At 38.3% G+C, this 26,607-nt stretch overlaps 1 protein-coding gene across 38 annotated transcripts in view; it reads left to right on the plus strand.

Annotated features, from left to right (window-relative positions):
* The window catches only part of TENM3 (teneurin transmembrane protein 3), a 1,287,129-nt gene that overhangs the window by 1,065,725 nt on the left and 194,797 nt on the right, over positions 1 to 26,607 (plus strand). The gene's annotated exons all lie outside the window — the stretch shown is intronic.

Below are 26,607 nucleotides of genomic sequence, written 5' to 3' on the forward strand. Positions count from 1 at the left end.
AAGATTTTGTCAAGGATTCAAAGCCATTCCATTCCACAGAAGTTCCCAATATGAGTGTAATAGACAGGATTTTCAATGATTTACTCAGGGACAGGAGAGGATAGAAGCCAAGTTGTTCCTGCCACTATGACCCTAAATCTTGGGGTAGAGTCATTCTCTAAGACTGTAGCCAATCTTGAGCAAACAGTTCACTGCTGCAAAAAAAAACTTAATACCGAAGGAAACAGAAAGAGGGGCAGGGCAGGTGATGGTGGGGATTTTACAGCATACTTTTCTGTCGGGTTAGCAAAGTCAAATCAGTTCCCCATGCAGATAAATGGGTAACAAAGGGTGGAGAGGGGGAGGTGGGAATGGCTTGCTAGAGCGGGTGGAAGGTAAAGTGGGGTGACCCCTTTTTGGTGGCAGACAATGTGAATAGCTCAGCTTTAAACTATTACTTCAGCCTTTATAGCACTGATGTTGAAGACCTGTGATCTTTTAAAAACCTGCATCCCATTTTGCATCTTTTTTAGCATTCGGCTGCAGTATTGGTGGTCGCACACTGGCTTGACTTTCTGCAGAGATGTATCTGATTCTGTGCTCCACCTAAGTCTCCTGTTCTTTAAGGTGTCTTCCTTGCACTTGAGATGTATGTAGGACGAAGATGTATTAGTTAAACATGTTAATTGATGATTGCAGTATCCGTAAAAGTGAAGATTTCGGTGCTGACTTGCAGTGTATTTGCCACTTACTTTTTAGGATACCCAGTGGGATATGAGAGTGAACTTGTCCTGCTCTTATGCAAGCCCTCAGTATGCTTCCTGTGCACATTCATGCAATTGCTCTGAAGAAAAAATCCCTACAATACTCTGTAATCCTGAGCAGCTGTAGTGGCTTTCTCCACAGAAAAATGAAAGGATTCTATCTCAGACACCCTATGAGTTTGCTCTCAGTGTCTTGCTGCAACTGTGCCCTGGCAGCACAGAGCATAGTCCTGCCTGACAAACATGCTGCAGTACAATCTGGGCTGCACTTGGTCCTCTCCCCAAAGCTCTGCTGCTCGATCTCATTGCTCTCCTTTTCTCAGAGACTGTGCACTCCTTAAAAACACCTCTCAAACAGCTGCACAAGGTGTGTGCAGGCAAGCAGTTTTAAATAACACAGCTCCTTTAACAGCTAGTCTGCAGAGCAGAGTGAACTGAGCTTTTTGATTTTCACAGAGCTGAATGTTTGTCAGTTCTCTGTAGCACACACTCCTATGGAAAAGGGCAGTCTGCAATCGCTTTGGCAGAGCTAGATGCCATGTGGATGTCATACAGTAGCCACTGCTGGTTACTCACAAGGTACAGATGATGAGGAAGTATTTTGAAATAATAAGAATTTAAAGCCCTGAACTTTATCTTAAAAAAAAAAACCCACAAAACAACAAACCAAACACAAAATGCTGTGCTCTCAGTGTATTAATCTCTCTGCTGTTGGGCCCTCAGCTTCAGTGTTTGGTAATTTTATAATCTCTTGAACAAAACAGGGGAATGATGGGCAAAACTGGACAGTGAAGCAATAAAAGATTAATTGCTGATTTTTTAAAGTTTATTTTTAGTAAGCAAAAAGGTTTATGTTGAGTCATCCCAGCTTTCTCCTCATGCTTCATTTTGCATGAGTTTGCAAAGAAGATGGAGAGATGCCAAAATTCAGGGAGGAGATCCCATGTAATCCTGTAGTGTACCAGAGAGGAAAGGCTGGAGGATTACATGTGCTCCTGATGTGTTCATTTATGGCAATGCAGCTTTGCTATTTGCCAACCAAATGGATACTTAAAAGAGGAGATTAATAGTGGAAAACATCAGCTCAAACCTACCATGGCTGTTTGAAATAAGGTTTATCTCATAAACAGTATTTCTGTAATGTCATTCTGCATTTTAATTGTTTTACAGCAGGCTCTTGCTAGCTGATTGGAAACTTGGCTTGTGAGATCAGGTTTGTTCTGTGGTTTTGTTAAGAGTGAGAGTGTTAGATGTGGTGTGAGGCTGCACAGCCTTTTCCAGCAGCAGATCCCTGCCAAAAGGCCGGACATTACCAGTGTCACAGGGATGTGCTTTTGATGTGCACTTGTAGCCCTGGGGGTAGGGACGGCACACGGCCTGTGGGCACTGAGCCTGTGCTGGTGCTGGGTCTCAGACTTGATTGAGTTTTGAGCAAGTGTGTGAATCTTCAAGTCCAGTTTGTTCTAAACCAGACAATGCCCAAAGAAGCAAATCTCTTATGGTATCGTTTAGCTTCAGCTATTTAATTAGTTTTACTGACGGTTAAGGAGAAGTGTGATATAGCAGCACACAAACTAATTTTTGTTTTGAGAGTGTATTATTAATAATATTAAGAAAGGCATTGAGATAGCTGTTGTGGATCCCTCTTCTGCAAACAGAAAGAGTATCTTTGTGCAATATTTGCATTTTATAAGCTTTGCTGAGATTCATATCAGGGGTAAAGAATATGATAAACTGTTTCACAGAATTTATTAGGAGATAAACACCACTTTTAGTGTGTGGAGAGATGGCTGTTCATGATAAATCTAGGATTACTATCAGCAGATAAAATTTTATATTTTCCACTATACACTTTGTTTCCCAATTTTAATATAAAATGCTTTCAAAAATTGAACTTAAAATGTAACTTGATTTAGCTGGGAGTAGGAATTAGGAAACAAGAAAAAAGTGTAGTTTTTAAATACTTTATTTTTTATTTAACTTATTTTTACTTGACTGTTGGTTTGTAGTGAATCATCCACTGTTTCTCAGTAGAGCATAGATATTAACTCTTGCTTTTAGTGGGATGAAGAAGGCAACTTTACATGTAAAAGTTAGTTCTTAGTAAAACAGGAGATATTTGTAGAGAGAGTAGATATTCCAGATAAACTGCAGGATCACAGTAGCCTGCCTTTTACTTAATCTTTGCTGAGAGTAGATTAGCAAACCAGGTTAAATCAAACAAGTGTGCTTTCATTTCTGAGGCTTCATTCCAGGCTAATATTGAACATGAAAAATGCTGGTTACCATTTCATGGAGTGAAGGTTGCCAAATCCTCAAACTCTTCCCAGACCCTTTTGCTGGCGTACAGGGACTTACTGGCAAGGCAGAGTTTCAGAAATGCTCCCACATCCACTACATGAAGCATTTAGCATGGGCCAATGCCCCTTTAGATTTCTACATTATAATTTTTGGTGCCATTTTTTGTAACCAAACCTAACGTTACCTGAGGAAGAATCTCACAAATTCCCTGTCATAATATTTTACTGTGCTGTAGGTGGTTTCACTGCCGGCTCCCAGCAGCTTTGCAGCAGCAGACATTGCCCTCCATTTTGAGAGGAATGCACTGTCTCCTTGAAATGGCAGCTATGGAGTGGATCGCTGGGTGTGTTGTCCCGCTACATTTAAAAGAAAAAAAAATGGAGGGAGGGAGGTTCAGAAGCTTTCATAGGCTCAGAGTGGCCATATTGTACAGAAGGTGGAAAACCTCGCCCAACAAACATTTCTCTAAGGCCTTTCTCTATCAGGAAAATCTTAGATTTTCCTGCCAGCACTTGGGATTGCCCAGGCAGTGTCCATAACCACCTCAAGTCTGAGTGCCCTCAAAAGGCTTTGAATATCCCCTGTTGTCAGTAGGAAATGTCTTTGTCCAGCACTAGTGCCTCCATGGGCACTCCGTGTTTTGTTGTACACCAAGTGCTGCTGTGGCCCCGAATGGTGGGGAAGAGTGTGAATTTTGGGCCCCACAGGTGCTCAGCAGTGTGCAGCCTTGGGAGGCTCATTTTCACATGTAACCTTCATTATTACATATTCTGATACATACATTGCCTTTTTGCAGGACTAAAATGTTTTAGTACCCAGGTAAAGTAAGCTGAGTAATATGGGGAACTCTAGTCTTGTTGCTATTAACTGCCTAACTGTAGCATGTTTAACAGTAAACAAATTTAGTACTCCTTTATGAAGGGCTTGTAGGTGCAGTGACAGAAGGGTATGACAGAAAGATGGACTCATTTTGGGAAACCTAATTATAACGGCATCATTTTACTTTTCTATTATTGTTGCCCAATTTTGTTGCGCTCCTAGTGTTGCTATTAATGTCTTCCTAAATGTCAAATTCAGACTGCTGATGGTGATCATCTCATGTCATATTGCTAAATATATACAGGCTGTTGAGAATGTCTGATGTAAATGTTATGCCAGACCTTCTACATATGCATATTAGACTTCTTATGCTAAATACCTGCTATCAAATACCTACTTGACTATTTTCCTCAGTGGTATACAAAACAAATTGAGACTTTTTTTAGGAGTCATCATGCTATTGTATTATTTTAAATGATCTGTGATAGGAAAGATCTCACTTCTGAATGGTTGTGACACTCAATAATGTTAAGTAAGAAATTCCAGATATATCTTCACTTTCAACTGAAAGCTAATGTCATTTCCTTATAAATATTTCTCTGAGAGATCTGAATGCATCAGACTACCACCTAGCAGTCAAATGAAGAAAAGCAAAAAATGCCTGAGGGACATTCTTAGTAAAACTTCCTAATATATTTTTTAAAAAATGTTCCTTCTAGGCTGGTAAATTCAATACAACTTCAATTATTAATGCTAAATAACTCTTTATTTCTTTTCTCTGAGTCATTTTGGAAATGAAAAGTCACTTAGGTTCTTCGGGCCTTTGAATTAGTTGGCTGCATGTGAATGAACACTTACTGTGTGCAGTGGAAGTTGTGTTGTTCAGTTTACTTGTTCTTCGAAGCACTTTGTGCAAAATTTTCCTCTGATATATATTGAATTTCTTGTGTTCAAGCTATTTGAAGTGTACAATATTTGTAAGTTGGATTGAAACATCAATTACATGCTGCTGGAGCTGCTCTTTAAATGCTTTTCTTTGTAAGAAATCACCTGTAGCTTCACTGTGTAAATAAGATTGCAAACATAACTGAAAAATTAGTTACTATCTTGTTGCTACTGGAAATGGTTACAAATGACTGTGGAGATTACATACCAAGGGAATAAGATTTCACCTTTATCATAGTTTTGTGATGTCTCCAGTGGCATTAATATCTGCCATTATGCTGTTTTCATGGTTCAAAAGCAAAGGCTTTAATTTCAGAATTATAAATGTATTTATTATATTCCTTACATCTGCCAAAGAAAAGTCTGAATTCTAGCACATGAATACATAATTGTGGGATTTCAAAGTGCCTGTATCCTGTTAGAACAGCAAACCTTTGGATATCAATTGTGAAGAAATGAGGGATGCCATTTGTTTTTATTAAGCTGGGATTTGAATGTTTGGAGAAAGCATTGGGGGAGGCATTTCTTTTGGAAATGGGAGTAATATTCCTCATTTGTGATGTTAAAAATGTTATTTTTGCCATAGTCACAATCTTTAGTAATAAACCTAGGAATATGTGCCTAAAACAAATATGCTTATTTTCAATTTCTGCTTATAATTTTGGCTTTTTATTATCTTAATTTTCAGGGTGTTTTCTATGTAACACCAAAACCAGAATTGAATATACTGCTCTCTAAATGTGCCATTGTTTTGTTTTGATAGAAAGGACAGTGTATTGATTATAGAATACTGAGGCATTGAAAACTCTTCATTCTGTTATGAAGTCATAAGGGAAATTAGTGAGTGATGCTTTTCAGTCAAGGAACTGAAATTCCTTGGAATAAGTTAAAATTAACTGTTTTAGTGGACCACAAACAAAGAAAAAGACAAGAATAAAAGAACAAGTGTTTAATTCAGCCTTTTCCTCACTTCTTCTTAATTCAGTGAACATATTTCCATCTTTTGTGCAGCTTTCCACTCTTGTCTGTCTGCTTAGTCATGTATTCCAAATACCAAATTTGGGTTTAGACCTGTCTTATATCCCAACCAACTTACTCTTCCACAGGAAATTTTAATTCTTCTTCAATTTTTCAGTGTCCGACTTTTAGATGTTTTGTACTATTTCTCTAATTATGCTTATGAAGTGACATTTGGGGAACCCTTAGGGACTATTGGAAAACATTTTTATAAAGGTTGCTGTTCAGTATAGGATGTGGGAATAATTAGTTCTGTGATGGTGGGTTGTATTTGTTTACAAGGAAATTGTATCCTACATTTAGTAAGGATGCCAGTGCACTCTTCTTCATGCAGTAATTGTTGTCTTCTGGTATAAAATTAAGTCAAGAATTCAGTACAATTTATTTTACCTCAAGCTTATAATTTTAGTGTATTTTGTGTTCATGGTGAATATGATTATTCTTAAATATGTTTGAGATTAAGGATGGCTTTATGAACTCATCATTATAATTGTTGATCTTCATTTTAATGTCTTGTGTTTCAGTGTAAGTGTGAGGACAATTTTGTTATAAGGGATTCTTGCAAGTCCATATGCTGAAGGTGATATAGGTAGTGTGGAGAAACTGGCAAGTAGAGAGAGATGCAATTAGCAGAAAAGGAAAAAAAATTTTTGAAGTTATATATAGCCAGTCATAATAGAAGTAAGGGAGGAAATTACAGTATATATTGAAAAAGTGTGTAGGTTGGAGAACAAAGTAAGAATAGTACTTCTCTGGAGGAAGCTGTCTTAAGTTCTAAATTTTTTTAATAGTAGACTGGACACAGCACTGAGAAATATCACATATGAAAGCGAGGAGAGGGAGGAAGGGGGTAATTTTCTGCCTCTAGCTTAGAGCTGTAGCCTCTGTGTGAAATTCAGTTGAACATGGAAGCTGTGCCGTAGATTGAAGTGCAGTATGATCTCCACTATATCCTGAACTGTGAACCAGGAGCAGCTGAACACATGATGACCCTCTCTCTGGGTGGATCAAATTTCTTATGGTAATTCAATTTAAAAAATTTGGTTACAGGTGGGGAGGATTGAATGTAATGGTAAGAAAAAATGCGCATACCTGAAACCTTTAAGAACCCTTTCACTAGAGCATATGGTGTGTGCAGTTGAGTATAGGCATTATTGTCCTGTTTAGTTCTTTTTGAGTTGTCTAGTACCAGTGCAGACTTTGTCAAGCCTGGATTTTGTAGTGTGAACTACAGTAAGTGGCAGCTGCCATTTACAGCAGGTAGTGTGCCAAGAGGACTCTCCTCCATGCAGGTTGGACGGATCTACAGGCATAAGTGTCTGAAAATCCAGTCTTTCATCTTTCTGAGCATTCCCTCCCTTGCCAAGATTACACCTATGACAGCCCCACAGAGATATTTGCTGCTGCTCTTGATATTGTTAATATTAAATATTAAAATTAAGTATGAAATATTAATATTTTAGTAGTCACACAAGTCTCCACACATCTTTAGAAACTCTTTGTACTAAGCGCTTTCCAACCATGTAGAGGCACAGCCCAGTCGTGAAGAGCTTGTAATATAAAACAAGGGATCTGTAAAAAAGAGGGAAGAATGACTCGATCACATGCCTCTGTAATATATTTTGATTTTATTTTATGAGTAAAACTTGAATTGTTCCTATTTTCTCTTCAGCCAAACTTGGTTGGTTGGCTGATTTGGAAGGAGAAACTGCAAGTAGGAATGGGTTTGATTGCCCTTCCCGTATATTTAAGCACATTTCTTTAGCTTATAAAATGCTTGTCACTTCACTTCTAAATTTAAAAAATCATAATTTTAGTTGTAATATTCAAAAATACTAAAGAGTTAAATTTGTGGGTCGTGTTCCTGGCTGCTCCTCTCTCGTATTTCACCATCTAAAGGGTATCCCAGTTCTACAAATACATCTTTTGTAGCTAAAGTTTACTGACTTTAGTCAAATTGGCAACACTACAAATTGATTCCAGACTGAGGATCCAAATTTATTGTAACTGTTTGAAAACAGATGCTGATTCAAATTACTGCATTTAACGGCTAGAATTAAAATGGCTCTCTCTGGTGGCAAAGCGTTGATTGGGATGACTCGGGGTGTGGAGTGAGCTGCTCTGCTGTGCCGTTTGTGGCTGTGCTGCACAGGAGAGGCAGTGGGGCAAAGGCACACGGAGGGGCCATTGCAGTAGGATGGCTCTGCCACCTGGCTTGTTTGGAACAGCGGGGCGTGGGAAGCGCCACTCAGGAGGAGGCTCTGGCTGTCTGGGTAGACAGGCAGAAGTTGGGCTGTGTTTGCTTCCAGTTGCGCTGACCAGGAATAAAATTTGTTTGGATAAGATTAACTGAGGCTAGCCAGTTTTTTTTTTTGTAGTATTGTCTGAGCAGAAGCAGTTCTGGGAAGAGAAGTTCTTTATTTGTAATGACTTGTGAAGATTATTATGGTCTCTAATATACACATCCTCACAGTGCACTCTGATGATCAAGGATCTCTGTCATGTAAGAACTACCGAACTCAGTCATAAGAATATACACCGAGTAAAAATCTATACACCAACATCAGTAAGTATCATAGACTGGTGGGACATGGGCCTTGGAAGGACAGCTTTCATTAGGATTTCTCCTATTTCTGAAGGAGTACCTCAGTGTACAGAGACAGGGAGAGCCTCCTGCGTGGGCATCTGGCACAGCTGCTGCATAGAGGTGGGTAGATGATTCACTTCTGAATTTTAGCTCTAGTTGACTTTGTTATTTAGCCCACATACTCTGGTGTCTGCTTCAGTGTATGTGTGGCTTGGAAAGTTTTGTCTTTCTGTGTCTCCTTGCTTAGAATTCCCTAAAGAATCTCCCCCGCTCCATGAGAAAGTGAATCGCTCAGCTCCATAAAATTAACAGGAATTGTTTGTTTCCTTTTGCATTTTTATGACAGTATCAAAAGTTTCTGACCGGTTTCCCTGGCTTGCTTACTGGTGTCTGGTTTGTCTTGCACTTCATCCTCAGCGCTTGATCAGAAAGGGACTCAGTCCATCCATGCTTTTCTGTGTGCTCCATTGAGTGTCATATTCATTTTCTCCCACTAACCTTAACCTCTCATACCAGTGCTGTTAAAGTTGAAAATTTCTTGAAGTGTTTCTGCTTTCTGGGAAACCTATGCATGAAAAAGTGGTATTTTAAATACTGTGTCTCATTCTAGCTACATGTATTTTCCAGATGTCTGGTTTCAGATGTTGTCTGGTTTTGAATGGTTTTAGGTTTTTCTAACTTTTTTAAACAAACATCTCGTATATATAAAAACTGCATGGTGGCATCACCTATTTAATGAAATATATGTCAATATTTTGTTTTCTGTGCTCAAGGATATTATTTCAGGAAAACACTATGTAATGCTTAAGTGCTTCGTTTATTTGGGTCTTCTGAGCATTACATGTTTTATAATCTAGTTGTTTATAATAACATGAGACTATCATTTTTATGATGATCTACATTGACTTCCATCCATAGATTATTACAAAATATAGTTTTGTGATCTCTCTTTTTACTTCCCCAGTCCTTCAGATTAATCACTAAGGAAATAAGGTTTAATATTTTAAACTGCCATGTTTTCAAATTCATGTCTTCTCAAAGAAAAAGGGGGTCATGTCTACACAGTCCAGTGAAGCCACCCTAGTTCATCTTGGTGTCACTCTTCCTCACTTCTTTGCTTTAGTTCCTATGACTGGTTGTCATCATTTTATTAATTCTTAAGAATGTGCATGGTCCAGTCTGTCTGGCTTTTCATCACTGCTGTTACTATGTGGAGGGATAGAATGTAAGAAAATAAAGATAGTGCAGAAGGCAGTCTCACACCTGAGGAGTTGCAGCTGTACCAATCACCAAAGATTAGGAGCAGGCCTGCCCTTAATAGGCCACAGCTGTGTCCAATAAGAAGACGAGTGCTACAAAAGGTTGGGTTAGCTGAGTGAGGAGAGATGGAATTTGTTGGCTGTGCTGTGAAGGAGTCAGTGCTGTGAGGAGCTGTCCATGAGAAATCACTGAGAATGTATGGGACTTTTGCATTATAATGACAACATTACTATAGTGTTACACAATTCCATGGTGTCCTTCATCTGTTTCCATCTATTCTTATCAACTCCAAATCAGCTAATGTTACTGAACTCTACAGAGTATGGCAGAGCTCACTGGAAGCCCATCACACTGTTGCAGCTGTTGAGGGACAATGTGTTGATTTGCCCCAAAATTATTCGTATCTCGGGTTGTTGCCCCTTTCGTTTTCTCCCTGGTGGAGTCTTCCTCCAGCCCCTTCCACAGTGCTGTCAGGAGGAGAACCTTGTGTTCGCGTGTTCTTCCTGCTCTTGACAGTCTCCCAGTCACTGGTGCCCCAAGGGTTATCTTCTTGAAGCTTTTCTTTCCCTTTTCAGAGTTAATCAGAAACATAAAGGCTGTTTTGTCCTGAGACCTACAAGCACTGAAAAGCAACAAAGGATCAGCACAAATCACTAGAATTCTTGTGGCATACAAGACTTGGTCATCTCATTAAATATTTATCTATACTCTTTTTTTTTTCTGCACCTGTCATGTTTCTCAGAAGGGACAGGGTACCTTATCACCACATCCACTTGTTCTTACACCTCTTTGTGAAATAGCAATGGGAAGCTCAATCTTTTTTACTGAGTCAGAATTAGAAAAATTCCTGTTAAAGTTTTCACTTTTGCAGGAAAATGGGTGTGAGCTCTTTAAAGTTCTGTTTGCCTAGTATGACAAACCTTTGTGGTACCTGAATCCTGTGAGTTTTGTTTCTGGTGTTTCTCTTTGGATTTTTTTTTTTTTTTTGTTTAACTCTTTGGTTTCATTTGGGAGTTTTGTTGGGGAAGGTGTTGTTGTTAGCTTTTATTCTGCATCATTAATATGGTTTAATAATATAGGTACGTAATGAGATATTTCCCTTTAGCAGTTTTCTTTTCTGAGTTAAGGATTTCAATCTCTTGAAAATTATACCTGATTTTGTACTGATCTGTGCATCTACTGCATGCAGGTTCCTGTACTCTTCACATTCTGCTCTTGGTTTTGAGCATCATTGCAGCCTTGACTGTTACCAGTGAGTGCATGGCTCTTCTGCCATGTGGGTCACTGTGTGTTTTAAAAGAATTAAACTTCAGTATGTCCCAAAGAGTGCTTTCTGACCCAAATGGAGAAATAAAAGTACAGGTCTTGGAACTTGACTGCAAAAAGGAGCTAAATTTGTCCAGCAAGATCTATATGTACTGAAGATTTTTTTTTTAACTTGTCCCCATAGGGTGAAATATTCAGATTAAGTTTTCTGTATTATTTAGCTCTTGAGGGTCAAACTCTGCTCTGTTTTTCTATGTTACTGTGCATTGGAACATCTGGCTTGCCGTAAGCTATTCTTATATGTATTAGTGGACTTTTCTTATTTTGTTTTAGGAAGCTTATAAAAAATTTTAGAGAACATGTATGCAGAGCTCCATATGCAGCCATGGCATCTTTTGATGCTGATTCCAAATGAATAAAAGTTTCTCATGCTTTTGTTTCTTTTATTTTGTTAAGAGGATTGCTGGCTGCTCACTTCTGTATGTTGACGTAAACATTTGTATTTCGCTAATATTCTGTCCAAGGTCTAGTATTCAGTCCCTGCTTCAAGTCTTTCCCAGCATTCCTTTTATCCTTTACAATTGAAATTCTGTGTTTCACTTTGTGGTGTTATACTCAATATGGCTGCTGAACCTCTCTGCTAAGCTACAAGTGCAAAATTTTGATTATATTTCCATCTGACATCTCTGTGCTTCAAACTGCTATCTTGGTGCATAGCAACTATGAGGTAACACAACTATTAAGCAACTGCATTTAAAAATCTTCATAACATTGCTATTGGCATTAACTTTCTTATCAGGTTTCTCAAGTTTGGCCAAAATTTTACTATTTATGTATTCAAAAGAAGACATTTTCTTGTATATGACTGATTGTTTGGCATCTTTTTAATTTTTTTTTATTCTAATTAATTTAGTCTGACGACCTATACTCTGCTTTCTATAAGTTCAGTGAGTAGCTTATCTCAGAAATTCCCAGTAAAATGCAAGTAGAGGAGATGATTTCTCTGAGTAAGCTAAAATAAGTTGAATAGAGAAATATCTTTGTCAAAGGAACCTGAGAGAAAATTTTATATCTGATATTCTGAAAGACAGTTTCAGATGTCAGCTATTTTAAAGAAAATAAAAAGTTGAGGCCAGAAAATAAAGAAAACAAGCATCAGCAGTTGTTATCATAAAATCTTGCGTGTGATTCTGCTTTTTTTCTTCCCTCTCTTGTGTCGTGAATGTTGATGCTGGACATAATACAAAAATTCTACAGGAGTCTTACCAGAACCTTTACCATTGCTGAAAATTTATTTCCAGAGTTGTTGTCTAGATCTTCTGTAGTGCTCAAGTCATTTACATTCTCTAATTTGGTGGCAGGTGGGTGAAATTAAAATAACAGGACTTCAAAATATGCTTAAACTTAAGGCGAGGAGTGAATTAGGTCCTGTGTTCTGGGCACAGCAGACTTGAATGGCTCCTTTGAAGGAATTCTACCCTAGAGGGCTCAGCAACTTCATGCTCATTAAAACTAAGAATCATAACTTGACCTTTGGCAGTGGATTCTGTGTGTTTGACTGTGTTTAGATGAGGCACATAAATGCAGTGCTTTGGATGCTGCTGCAATTCATATGGGGGGTAATGAAAGAAAAACTTGTTCCCTCTACGTGAAGACATTTTCACTCCCCGTGTTGCTACTGCACGTTCAGGGGCACGGAGGTGGAAACGAGTGGCATTCCCAGAGTGAGCAAGGCCTTGGGGAGCATTGTTACTCCAACTAGCACAGCAGCACATGCTCTGAACGAGGGCCGAGGGCGGCGGTCTGGGAGCTTCTCCCGGCTGCCCCTTTCTCGGCCGCGCAGGCGCTGGCGGGAGGCGGCCCCTCGGCAGGGCAGCGTGGCTGCAGGCCGCTCTCGGTATTTGTGCGAGGCAGGCAGTGTCCCATAGCAGTGCCGCTCAACTTCACAATGTGCTTCCTGCTCAGAGGTGAGAAGGCCAATTGAACAAGAGCTATAGGATTATTGGAGGTGTTGAGAGGAGCTGCGGCCTAGAGGGATGACTGTTTTGTAAAGGTGTCTTCTTTTGAAAGCACATCTTTGCAACCATTTCCATATTTACTTCACAAAATATTTGAAACTGCATCTGGTTTTCAAGTAGAAAATGTCTATAAAGTAATTTCAAGATATTTACCGAGCCTTTGTGGTTTTCCCTATTCTTTCTTTGTCCTCTTTTCATCTTCCAAATTGCATTTTCTGGGAATTAAATAATAATGGATCTGTTTTGTCAAAACTCTTTAGCTGCTGCAGTTTACAGCCCAAAGAGAGTGTGGGAGCCTTCTAACAGTGCACTGAATTTTTTGTCTGATAATTCTCAGGAACAAAAGTATTATTTCAATTACTAAAATCCCAGCTGCCATATTTCATGTAATTGCTGAGAAAATTTATCTTCCTGTATGGGAAATGGTAACTAAATGTACCCTTATTTTCAAGTACAAGTCAGTTTAGAGAATGCCTCATATAATATGGGTATCTGCTGCTCTTATATCATCTTTACGTTTATATGACAGTCTTTGTGATATTATTTCATCTCCCTATTCAATTTGTAAGGAAATTCGGAAGCTTTTGTCCTGTTGGAATGCATAATTGAGTTCTCACATCTGTGTCTTAATTTTATTGTCTTCCCCCTTTTTTCAGCCTTTTTTTCACTTCCCTGTTCTGTTGTATGTATCCAGTCATTACAGAAACAGAATTTATGGTATTTTGTAGTGCCTCTACACCATGGTGTGCATAATACCATGAACAAAGTAACAAAAAGTCAGATGGTGTTTTTAGACGGTGTCACACTAAAAATTACTGCAGACATTAAATAGTAACATTGTTATGTGCCTCTGATCTTGACAGATACTTGGTCATAATTGTAGCCTGTCTGCAAAGATTTTGTGTCTCATATTTAAGAAATAAAACGTAGAAAAATTATCACTGCATGTGAAATTCTTTTGTTTGTGTCAACAAGTATTAACAGTATTAAAACAAACTTTGGTACTTACCAGTTTCTAAATATTTTTTTAATTTTGGTGAAGATTAGCCATATATTAATTTTTACATTCTTGCAAAATTGAAAAAATAAAAGATGATGTTTCTGATTTTGGGTTGGCATGGGGCAGTATTCAGATCTAGGTTACTTTGCTGACTCATTTGCAGGTGACTTCTGACTTCGGGTGTACTGCATGGTTTTCCATTCTGCCAAGGCTTAGGCAAGCAGCCCCAGCCCTCAGCTCCTCTCCTGTCACTGACTGCTCTCTGTAGCGTGGCAGGGACGTGCTCTGTCTTACTGTCATTTTAAGGTCCTACAGATTTCGCATTTAGCACTGTCTTAAGTGTCACAGCTTTCATTAGGTGGAAAAGGATTTCTTTGAAAAATTAAAAAGGGTCGTGTTTCCTCTCCTGGTGGTGATTGGAATGAGCAGGGAATTGTGCTGAGCTGTGTCATTGGCAGTGAAGGACAAGCGCTGCTGGCAGCGGCAGAGCCACGTTAGAGCTTTCTGCTGCCAGCTGCTTGTCCGAGCCTTCCTCTGTGTGTGCCAGCCGAGTGCCCAGGTAGCTGCTCCCTAACCTGCACTGTCCAAACGGCCCTTCATGCGTTTCCAATAACAAAAGCCTTTTCAGCCTTGGATTTTGACATTGAGGGTTCGGAAATGAGTGCGGTGTAGTGATGTTTAGTGGCGTTGTTCCCCACCCACCTCCCTGGGCATGGAGCAGCTGGAGGCTGTGACCTCTTCACCCCACTCAGATGCATCCAGGGCAATACATCTGCCGATGGCCTCAAGCACTCGGAGCTTTCTTACGGCTTGAGAGCCTCAAGGGATTCTGGTCAGTCTCATTTGTGGGTAGTGGAGGGCCTGGAGATGCAATGTATTCAGTGAGAGTAAGATGGAGATAATGCTAAGATATTCAGTGGCAGAAGTCAGGAAGCTCTTGCAGTTTTGCTGGTAAAAACTTGGACCTCTGTGAGTTCTCATGCATGTAAGGTAGGGCTTTTTCACACTGAAGTGCAGAAATTCCCATTGTAAGCATCTGCAAATTTTTTGGCTCTTGCCTGAGTCACGGTCCTACCAGGTGTACAAGCACTGTGATGTAACTGTGTGCCTGAGGTATATACTTCTGAGCAGCCTATGCTACAATTCATTTTCCTTTTCTTCATTACAGTTTGAAGTGTGTTACATGATTGTCAGGCAACAGAAGTAATCTGCATAATTATTCTGAATAGCACTAAAGAAAAGATAGCTTTATTGTTTCAGGAGGAATACTTCCATTCCAAATCAGGACAAAACAGAAATTCTTAAAATTTTCATGATTAGCAATACAAAAAAAAAAATTTAAAAAAAAAATCACGGTAGTTCCTTAGAAACATTTCCCACATATAATTTTTAAATACTTTAAACAATATAAAATAACTTTTAATGTTGACTGGATTACATTTTGAATCTATATATTTTGAATAGGCAAATAGGAGCATTTCTGAGATATTTCAGACTGATGACTGAGGATGCTTTGGAGGGCACAGCTTTGTAGCACCTCCAGAAAGCTTTCTAAGTGAAGTGACTCCTCCAAAGATAAGGAGCTCTTGAGGATAGCATTTAGGACTTTTAAATCCCTTCTGGAAAGAGGGGTTTTTTTTACAAAAACCCAAGACAGGAGTATTGCAATGCCATTCTTTTAATGTAGAGGCACTTGAAAATGCACACTGTCTAAAACTGCAGTGTGTAAATACACACTAATGTTTCAGAATATGTGATGTTGAGTTGATTGGCGTAGAAATGGGTCCATACTGAAAAAAAGGGCTTATTTAATATTGTTGCATAACTGCAACTTGATAAATGGCTTTTTCCCCTTCACTTTGTTCTGGTTTTTTTTTTTTAATTCTGAATTATAAGTGTTCTAAGTGCAGTAATATAAAATTACAGTAAATGCAGCTAAGGTAAAATGTCTGTTCTAAAAGCAGGCAACATAGATTTAGTATCACTTCTCTCCTCTTTGTTTTGGACTGTAACAAAGCAAAAACAGTCCCTTCTTTCCTGGCTGTTGCAGATTACCTGTAACAAGACGATTTTACGTGAGAGGTGCACGCTTGCTTGTTACCTTCAGAAACCACAACTGAATGCTGAGGTGAAAAGGATGATTCTTATCCATTTGTTTCATATATTTGTCAGTTAGAGAGTCTCCTTTCATAATACTTAGATGAGTGCTTAGAGAGGTCACAGTACACTGAGTTCCAAAGGTTGAAACTAAATTTGTCAGCGTGTGTTTGCATCCATATAGGGAATCATTTTGATACTTTGGGGGAGAATTACAAGTAGGGGGATAACACTGTATCATTTCTTCTTGTATACCAAAATGTATGTGTTTAAAAACAAAAGCTTTTCCTATACATTTTGATATAATGCATCAGATTATTTATCTAAATTCTGTTTTACTGAAAGAAGAGAAACAGGGAAAAGAGGAAAAGGCATTTCTGCTAAAGCTGCTTTCAGAAGAGAGGCTATACTGCAATTTCATATTCAAGCTTTTAGTAGTGCCCATCAGTGTTTGTTTAGGTCTACTGAGCCTACAGTAACAGTCATTTTACCCAGTATTGGCATTGTCTGACAAGCTTATGGTATGGCAGCAGTCTAGTGGCTTCTTGAGGCTTCAGGGAGCAATCTCAGCGTGGCAGCATCCACCAGGATTGCTGTGCACCTGAGCTGCACACTGAGACATGGCTGAAACTTTTTTTTTCCCACTTCCAGAATATTGGTCAATATTAAAAATAATTATTTACAGGTAAGAAAATGTAAAGTATGTTATTTTTTCCTAAAATTATAGGCTTCATGCTTTACTACCCAGCTTTTTGTCGACTATGTAACAGAGGAATTTGTTCTTCTAGTTTAACAAGACATAGATGTGTCTTTTCCATCTAAGGCTGTAGGCAGAGCTGCTCAAGATAATCTGAACCTTTGTTTTCAGTTTTAACAACCTGGCTACACATATCTTCACATGTGTGTTGGTAGGAGTTTTGTGGTAACTACGTGGCATTAAAAAGGCAAAAAGGAAGCAGGTCCTTCTAGACCTGCATCTCTGCTTCTCTAGTTGAACAGAGCCCCTGTCTACACACCTTATTGCTTCTGGGATTTCAATAACAGTGAAATAGTGCTGTTCAACAGCATTTTTCTCATGCGTATAACTTCTGTGAATTAAAATTATTCTTCAGTCTTTAGGCTGCATTTATTCACCAGAGAAAGTAAAGGAAACTTCACAGCAAAGAAAATCCTGTCAGAATGAATGGTTACAGACCAAAAGAAGAGATTTAAATCCTGAATAATTAGCACTACTTTCAGAATAAAAAATTCCAAAAATTCACTATACCTTAGAAATTTTCCCTAGTGCTGGAAATGGTTTGCTAGTCCTTGCAAATCCAGATCTTTGGCAAATGGCTTGAGGAAGGAAGTGGAGAACTCAAAGTGCTGAGCTTTAAAACAGACAGGGGTGGTGGGCTTGGGGAAGGGAAAGACAGGAGGGTTTTTGGTTTGTGTTGAAATTTTTATTTTACTTTTTTCCAAATGCCTTGACAAAGAGAAAGGAAAGAAATAACAGTCAGTACATCTGCAAATGGCTACAGCCTGTGTAACCCACTGAACTAAATGGAGTTCCCTACGAGTTCCCCAAGATCTGGGCACATGGAATAAGATTAGGGATTGACTCAGATTTAGAATATTATCTCTTTTTTTTCCTTTTATATTTTTGTTCACTGTATTTTTTTCTTTTTCTTTGTGCTCACACCCACGTCTCCCAGGATTCCTTTTTCCTCTTTCCAAGTTAGAATGCACAGTTCCCCAGTCTTGTGAGCAGAGCTACAATTACCTTGTTAGAAGGAGCTAATCTGTGTGAGCATACATGATCAGGTCTTTGAGCACGTAAGCAAAGGTGAAGCAGGGAGGCTCCCATATGAAAACAGAAATTACACTAATGATTTCTGAGAGCAATATAGTTTTCTTCTGATTATCCAGTGTTCATTATTCTGATTATTGTGTTAAGAAATTTTATTTGAAGTTGAAGAGCTGAGCGGAATATGGAATGTGTTTATATATAAAACAGGATCTCAGATCTGTCTGAAGAATAGAGGAAGAATTGTTCTGCTTATGATTAAGGCAGTGCTGTTTTTGAGGCTTTTTATTTCCATTCTTTTTCCTAGATTTATGCCTGACTTTTGTAGTTTAGAAGGCTATTTTTTCTTTTCAGCTGCACTTTTTTAAAGAATAATTTGTTAAAGCCTTGAAGAACTTGTGTTTTAGACATTTACAGTCCATTCAACAGAAACCAACATAAAGTATTTTCTGACTATACCTAGGATGGTAAATCCAAACTAATGAGACCTTGAAAGTAAACTGTTCTGTTCTGGCTTGCTGGGCTAAAGGAGACGAATGAGCAGAACCAGGACGGCCTTTTAGCCTGCTGAAGAAAAAGCAAGTAATTATTTTTTTCAAGCTTTGTCATCTTGTCTGGTCATATGGTAAAGCAGGCTTGCTGAAAGGCTCGTGCTTCCTCTGCTTGCTCAAGTGGATAGGTATCTGGCACAGGAATGTGTGGCTTAAAAAAACAGTGCTCCATTGATGATATTAGTGAAGAAAAAAAAAGGTAATCTTATCAAATATACCAACTTCCAGAAGTATAATTTAAATTTAGAAATAGCAAGCATAGTACTTAAGTACTATACTATTTCAGTTTGTTTTCTTTTGGTGTTTTAATGGATATCTGTATTTCCTTGAACATTTTGCCAATTTGACAGTATGATCAAGTAGTGTAGGAATGTGCATGGCCAGACACAGATTTTTTTTTCTGAGCACAGTCCCAGTATAATAGTTGGTAGTCTGCGAATATCTTTTCTGCCCAACACATCACAGACATGTGTTTTTCAAACAAGAGGTTTGTGTTTCCGATTTGTATTTTAATTTAAATGCAGTAAGATGGAATGTCTTGGAGAGGGCAGAAACATTTTATCCTTCTCTGATTGTGAAGGGGAGAAAGGAGAGCTTATTATTTAATCAGATGTATTTTTAGCAGGCTTCCATAATTGGCATGAGACCCTCAATCTAAGTACTTGTTTTATAATGGAGATGAGCTGATCCTTTCATGTTCACTGGTTAGCTGGAACACAATTTCAGTTCACACAAAGCTTTGATACCCTCTCCTTTAGGGGCTACTGTCTAAACAAGGTCCAAGTCTCTAATATTATCAATTCTTATAAGAAATTACATGCTTATTTATTGTGATAATTGCACTACACTACATAATTCTGTTATTCTGATTTGAATTTTTTAATTAATTTTATTTCTCTGTCTTACTGTAGAATCATTATTTTAATTAATTTAGTTTAGTTTAATTTATAAACACTGATACATGTCTGTTTTGATGCTGCTTCTCCACACATTGCTTCTCTGAGTACATCCAATTATTTCTCTAAGAATTTGGTGTAGAGGTACCCAAGCTACTGCCCCAGTGCAAGGCAATGCATCCACATGAGCTGACTGCAGTGCCTGGGGTAATCAGAAGCAAGGCTTAGGAGCCTGTGCTCAGTACTGCAGTGAGGTACTTACATTGATCCCAAGATGCAAAGTACTGCTTGCACATTTGGCATCGTGAGGAATTGTAGGAATACACTGGCTCCTTCCAACAGCATGTTTTGAACATTTGTGCTGCAGCCCTGTGTGGCGTAGAAATGATCAAAGATAGTTCAGGCAATTGTTGCCTATTGAGAACATTCACCTCCATTTTAATATTTAATTCAAGAGCATGTAAATATGAAAAGCTTCACAGTTGTGGTCCAAAATACTGGTTTTTGATTGAGAATCTGAGCTGTATTCTGCCAAAGAAAATGTAATGTGTATTTCTATTCTAAAATATTAATCTTGTAAAGCAGAAGTTCCACAGGAAAGTGTCGTTTCTTGATGCCTGGCTGAAATAAGTGCAGCCCATGGCTGTGTGTTCATCGTGCATTCTTAATAAGAAGCTCCATATTCACTGTCAGACTAAATTAACATGGTTTGAGAAGTGTCTTGCAGGTTAGTTTTGAATCAGTGTTCATTTGTCAGCTACTCCTGTTGTCTCCTGCTTGCTTCTCAACCTTTTAATGAAAACCAGCTCAGGCAGAGTAATAGATGCTACTGTGGGTGATAGTGACTCAGGAAACCCTCCCCAGCTTTAATCCTTCTCGGCTGCTTCAGCAAAGAGAAAGTGAAACATCTTCCCCTCCCTTGCGTCTTTGGGACTTGTGACAAAGAGCCTATTGGACTTCAATACAGCAATGAATCACACAGAAGATAGTGCATAGGGCTTTCTGGTTTTGTGGGGGGTTTTTCTTGTTTGGGGCAGGTTTTTTTGCAATAAAATGTCACCAAATTTCACTCCAGTTCTCTGGAGTGGCACCTTGTTTCTGGCTGAACTGCCCCTTTTACCCAGGTATGTGGTTGATAACTGGACAATTGTGTGTCCAACTTTAGCAAATATTGTCAGTAGCGTTCTTCCAGGCTTAATGTTTCTTCATGTCCTCCAGAAGACTTTCTGTCTCAGCTTCCTAACTCTGCCCAGTGGGAGACAGACCAAAATAACTATTTTGAACTAGAAGATGTTTGCTGCCTTCTCTGATAGCTAAGAATTCTCAAGTGGCAAATCACCCTCTTTTCTTTGAGATTTGATATGTAGTCATCTCATTTCGGGGCGCTTTTTATTTAGGTTTTTAATTAGGGGAAAAAAGTTATAGTACAGATCATAGGACAAAAACACTTTCAGCCAGATTTGTATGCTTTAATCTAAAGTAATGCACCAGAAATAATGAAAGATTAAATGGGCATAGACTTTAATGTCAGATTTAGTAGTCATTAAGAACTTTCAGGTGTTCTGTAAACATAAATTCAGTTCTTGGTTCATTAAAAAAATGTAGTTGTTTGATTTGCAGTTGGAATGGAACTTAAGAATTATTTTGTTAGTTGCAAAACGTATACGTGTGTCAGAGATGCCATTAAGCATTTTCAAATGCAACCTTATTTACAAAGCACAGTCACTCTTGTATTTAAAAGGTCTTTTTCAAAAATAAAAAGTGCCACTAAAACACCTTCATCAAAAGCACTGTACAAGCTATGGATTTCTATCTGCCTAAGAGCAGACTCCCATTTTCCCTCACTCCCACAAACCCTAGCATGATGCAGTGATATGTCAATTATCTTTTTTTTTTCCTGAAGATTTTGCAAATCACCTTTTTGTGAAAATATCAAGGTAAACTTACTAAGGGCTAATGTAACTGTTTGTATTACTCTAGTTTTGAATAATGTCTTGACCAGGAGTTCCTCTGTGTTTCTCTTGTGTTGTCTAGCTGTTGAAGGGTAAATAAGGTAACTGAATATTCAATGTAATCAGCTGGGTGTTCTATTCAGGTAATCATTCGATCAGTAAAGTCACACAGGTATTTTGGAAGATGTTGTGTTTATTATGAGAGAATGTACAGTAAAGAGATGATCAAACAATATTTTTTGAGCTGATGCACAAAAGGAGTTTTTATCAGGTACAGACATTTCCTAGTACATTGCTATTTAGAAATCCAGAGTACCTCTTGAGTGCTCTGAGTTGAAATATGAGACCTGAATTCAGAGCTAAAATACCTGGGCTCTCAAGAACTTACATAACTAATTCAGTTTCAGTGTAGTGATTTAATAGATTTTTATAACGTATTGATTTGAACATTAAGTTGTACTCACACACAAATCCCTTTCTTCCATGTTTAAAGTAATTTTAATGGGGAAGAGCTCAGCAGAGTTGCACAGATTCTAACACTTGTGTTTAAAAGCAGTTTCTCAGACAGGTGATCCACAGTGTGTAGAACATGCCCCATACATTTCGTATTAATAAAAACCAGTGTGTTTTCATGGCACGATGCAGCCACTGTGTCCTGGAGATGGAAATAGTCACACAACTGCCAAAAAATCCCAACTTTGAGTGAAACAGCGCTTGTGTTTGATTTCAGTATATTTTCTACAATTTCTGAAAGCTTTAAGGATCTTAGTTTTAGAGCGCCATTATTTCAAATTTCTGTATTGTTTGCTCTTAAAAGAAACACATAGTATGATATGTGTATGTACATGTATGAGTATTCTTATTGATTTATGTGGTTACAAGTATAAAATATTCATACCTTAATAGAAACTAAAACCAGTCTTGATTGAGTTAAGTTGTGAATGTGGACACCAGGCTGCAGAAATGATTGATGGTTTTCTTACCACATGTAACAGCCTAACAGGATTTCACAAAACCTTTGTTCACACACTTAAAAATTACCAGAGCATTTCTTTAAATAAAGAGTGGATAGTATAACCTTAAGCTGCTGCTTCAGAGATATTGTCCTAAGTGTTGCTTCAAAAAATAGGTGTGAAATTTAAGGACTTTTAAAATTTTTACTTGTATAAATAAGCACTGTAGATTGCAGTTGTGTGTAGATTGATACATGTTGTGCTCATTTTTGTTGGGTTTTTTTAACAAACTTTCCAATGTAGACATTGGAAGTAAGTTTAATTACAAATTACAATTCCATTGAATTTTTTTTTTCTGTCTGAAAATTACCTGAGGTATATTGAGAAGCAGTCACAGTCAGATTTCACCATTTATTTTATAACCTCCTAAACCTGCGCCGCTGCCTTTTCCAGTTAAGGCCCCTGCCAGTTGTCACTGTTGCTTCCTTTCCCTCTAGTTTACTGAGTGAACTCTGCAGCTCACCATGATGTTGTGCATCCCCTCTGATGTGCCTGCTTTAGCTGTGTTGTAGTGTTGTTCAGGAGTGAAACCCTCAACACACAAATCCCAAGGCCCCTGGGTCCTTGGCAGTGCTGCTCCACCCAGCAGACCTGCTGCTTCTGGCAGTCTTTGCTTTACAGTGTGTCATGTAGCCATGCCCTGACCCCTGTGTCCCTGCTCTAGGGGGACTTGCTTTCCTTTTCAAGGTGCTTCTCTGCCCCTTCACACCACTGAGATCCTGGAAAGAGGTGTTTGAGAGAGGAGTGTTTAAACTGAGTACCAGTAATTCATGTCATTTGTTGACGAGGTATGTTCATGTTGTATGCTGTGATCAGTGTAATTGAGGAATATGCTGTTCTGTTGTGGGTAGCATCCTCCTGGTATTTCTTCCCTACTGCTCCTTTTTCTTAGGCTTGCTAATCCTCAGGAGTAGAATTATTCATGGTCAATGTACTTACTCCTGTATCACCCCAGTAATTTACTACAACTTCTCTGTTCCTTGTTCCCCTTTGATTGGCCTCTCCATGTAGTCATATAGCACATAACACAAAGATGGATTGTATGGCATTCTCTGCTGGGGAAAATCAACACATAGAGCAGGCTCACTGCCAAGATGCTCATAATTAAACTGTTGCTATGGACGGGATTACATCAATGTTTCTATCAATCATTTGCTGCAGTTTTGTGGCTATTTGTATTTGGATTTTTTTTTTAGGTTTTAGATTTTATCATCCTTTTACTTAGTTTTCAGTTGAAGTGTTGCAGCATATAGAGGGAGATATAAATAAAAATAATTATTGGAAGATGTAGAGGAAAAAAAAGATAAGTCAATTCTACATTCAAAGATTGTGTTTGAAGCCAATATCTTTGTGAGGTGTTCACGGTATTTCAGCTATTAGAAATGGCCAGATGCAGTCATTTCCATTCACTGGTCATCATACTGTTGTGACCTAAGAGTCTGATGCAAAGCTCCCATGATATCATAACAGTCCATACAGACAGTGTGCTAGAAGTTTACCTTAAAATGCTGCAAATTCAGTGAAACAGCAGGTGTCATAGAAAAACAGCAGCAAAGCAGTTTTGCTTTGCATTTTTCTTTTGTCCCCCTTCCCCTCTGATTCATGTGCACTAAGTTGTGAGATGGACTAATGACAGAATAGCATGAAGTACACTGATGGATTGGAACAGCTTGCTTGCTTGTGCTTCACCTGCTGCTGTGTCATTGCTGCTCTTCTGCCCTATGACAATGATCTTGCAGCAATTAATTCCCTTTGGTAGCACTCAAAGTGTTTGGTGTTGGAGCTACGTAGTGTGCAGTGCATTAAATGTAGAGAGGTGCAGGATTACAGCCAAAATAAGGTAGTCTGAGTGGTAACAAACGATATCAAGTGAAGCTGAGATCACTCTAACAAGATAAACAGTGTGGTGTCACAAAATTGTCTCCCAGTTGACAAAAAGATCCATATTTTATAGATTGCCTTAAAAATTGAAGAATGGAGTCAATTATAGCCAATTATGATGCTACATTTACTGGAGTAGTTTTTATATCCTTTGGGGAGAAATAAGGAAATGTTCAAGGCAGTCAGAAAAAGCTTTTGCATTTGCTTCCCTGTTTTATCTGAACAGAGTTTTTTCCCATTTCTTCAGGTGAAAACTGTGTATGAAAGCTGAGACTGTATTATCTTTAGGAGAAAGGTTTGGGGTTTTTTTTAGTTATTTTCACTGCTTCATGTTGCACAAAAATTATGATAGATAATATGGCAAATAGAAGAAGGAAATCGAACATCAGCTCCCCCTAGTTATGTTTGGGTTTACTATAAAGGAATTGTAAAGGCAGCCTCGTCATGGCAAAGCCTGCTTAGTGCATGGTGACATGTTGACTTTGACTTGTTTCTTTCCCAAAAAGGAGCTTTCATGTCACTGAAGAAACACAAGTAAATACTGCATATTTTCGTCTTCAGTCTGTTAAAGTGAAAATAAAGGAGTGAGACCATGAAATGGTTTGCTCAATTGTGCTCAGTGCTCAGTTGTAGCCCACAGTTGCTTTTTAGTGAATAGATGTAAAATGGGATAAAAAAGCAGTGTATTGAAGGTGGACAGACAGACATGCATGTTCTTAAGAGATCTGAGAGGTTGTCTAAATGGCTGGGAGGCAAACATTTATGTAATGGCATTTACTCTGTCGTTTAGATTACCTCCCTCCTCCGTCTGGATTCCCAAGAAGCGTGTTGGCGACTGTGCATCCCGTCTAGCTCGTGCTGTAGTACTAACCATGAGGAGAAGTTTCCCTTCCCTGACAAAGCATGCTCTTGGTAATGAGTGGGAGATTCAGATATATAGGCAAAGGTGTATTGAGAGATGAAAGCTGACAGCAAACAGGTTGTTCAGGATTTCATTCACCAGCTAACTTCGGAGTGTGACCTAGTACATGTGCCAATGACAAAAGCTACTTGTAACAATTCAGATCATGCTTTCTGCTTTATGAAATGGGATTGTAAAAATCCTCTCAAAAATGACATCTGAAATAGCATTAAAACACAATTTCCCTTTGATAAGGTTTTAAGGCACTCATATGAAAAGTGACACTGCTTTGAGTAGCTCTGTGTCAGCATTATGCAATGTGTTGCACATAAGTGACATTAATCCATTAGGGGTGTGAGGGTCACTTATTTTTCTCATGAAATCATTAAATACCTTTATTGATTTCTGTTCAATCAGTTACATTCTGCTCAAATACAGCAATCTCTAGACATGCTAATAGAGCTGTTTCTAATAATGTTTATAAGCCACAGTTTTAATGACAGATATTGCACTCAAAATAAATTATAAAGCCTAAGTAAAACACAAAGGAGCTTAGGGAAGCAATAATATTGTGCTGTTTACAAATTACCTTTGCCCACTTTATTGCAAAAAAGATGATTTTGTGATACAGATATTCTAAAATCATTAATTAACCACCATCAGTACATTATTTGCTTTTTCTATTTGTGCAAAATTAATTTATGTATGTTTGGACTGCTTCTGATGCATGATGATAAAGCATGTTTTAAAAATCACATGCCAACCTGGAAAGCCTGTCGTAGTAAATATAAAATCTGTAGTACTAGCTTTTGTGCTGTAGGCTGTTTAAAACTTGGATCATAGCAAATGCTGTATGCTAGGATGCATGTACTTACTGTATTACTAGATTATTTTGTCGTAAGAAGCAGTGTGAGTGTAGGGAAAGCTAGTAGATCAAATACAAGTAAGAGTGCTTTTCTTCATTTTTTTTAATGATGGAACTGATCTCTTAGGAGGAAGTACATGAGACTCAATTAAATGTAACAGGTACTGTATGAATGGATGCATACTAGACAAAGGAAAAAAAGAAAAAAGTAAGTAATTTTCTGTCTTCCCTGCTTGGATGCTATCCTAATGACTTTATCTTGACAGTTGGCCTGAGCTTCTTTCCATTCCTTACAGATAACTTCAGCTGTATTTTCTAGGTGATGGAAGACTTGTGATAGTCTTGTTCATTTTTTCAATTATCTGATATTGTAGTTGTTGCTTTTTACCACACCTCTTCTTGCTTTTTTCCTTTTGGATGCAAACAGTTCCTCAGAGTAAATTGCCAGCTTTACCCTGAGTGTAGCAAAAGCAGACTGATACATTTATCTCTGCAGCTGAAACGTGAAGTTTTTGCTTCCAAGCAGTGAATTGCATCCTGCTGAGGAATTACTGTTTGGGTTTTTGAGTTTCTTCACTAGGAGCCTTAAGGGACTCTGACAGGTCTTGTCGAATAGCGTTGGTCATCCTTGTCTCAGACACCAAATGGTGCCAAGTGCTGGCAAGTTTATTGCATTGTGTCTGGAGAAGCTGTTGTTCACTCAGCATTT

This window comes from Zonotrichia albicollis, chromosome 5 (assembly GCF_047830755.1).
Source record: "Zonotrichia albicollis isolate bZonAlb1 chromosome 5, bZonAlb1.hap1, whole genome shotgun sequence".
In the NCBI taxonomy this organism is placed as follows: Eukaryota; Metazoa; Chordata; class Aves; order Passeriformes; family Passerellidae; genus Zonotrichia; species Zonotrichia albicollis.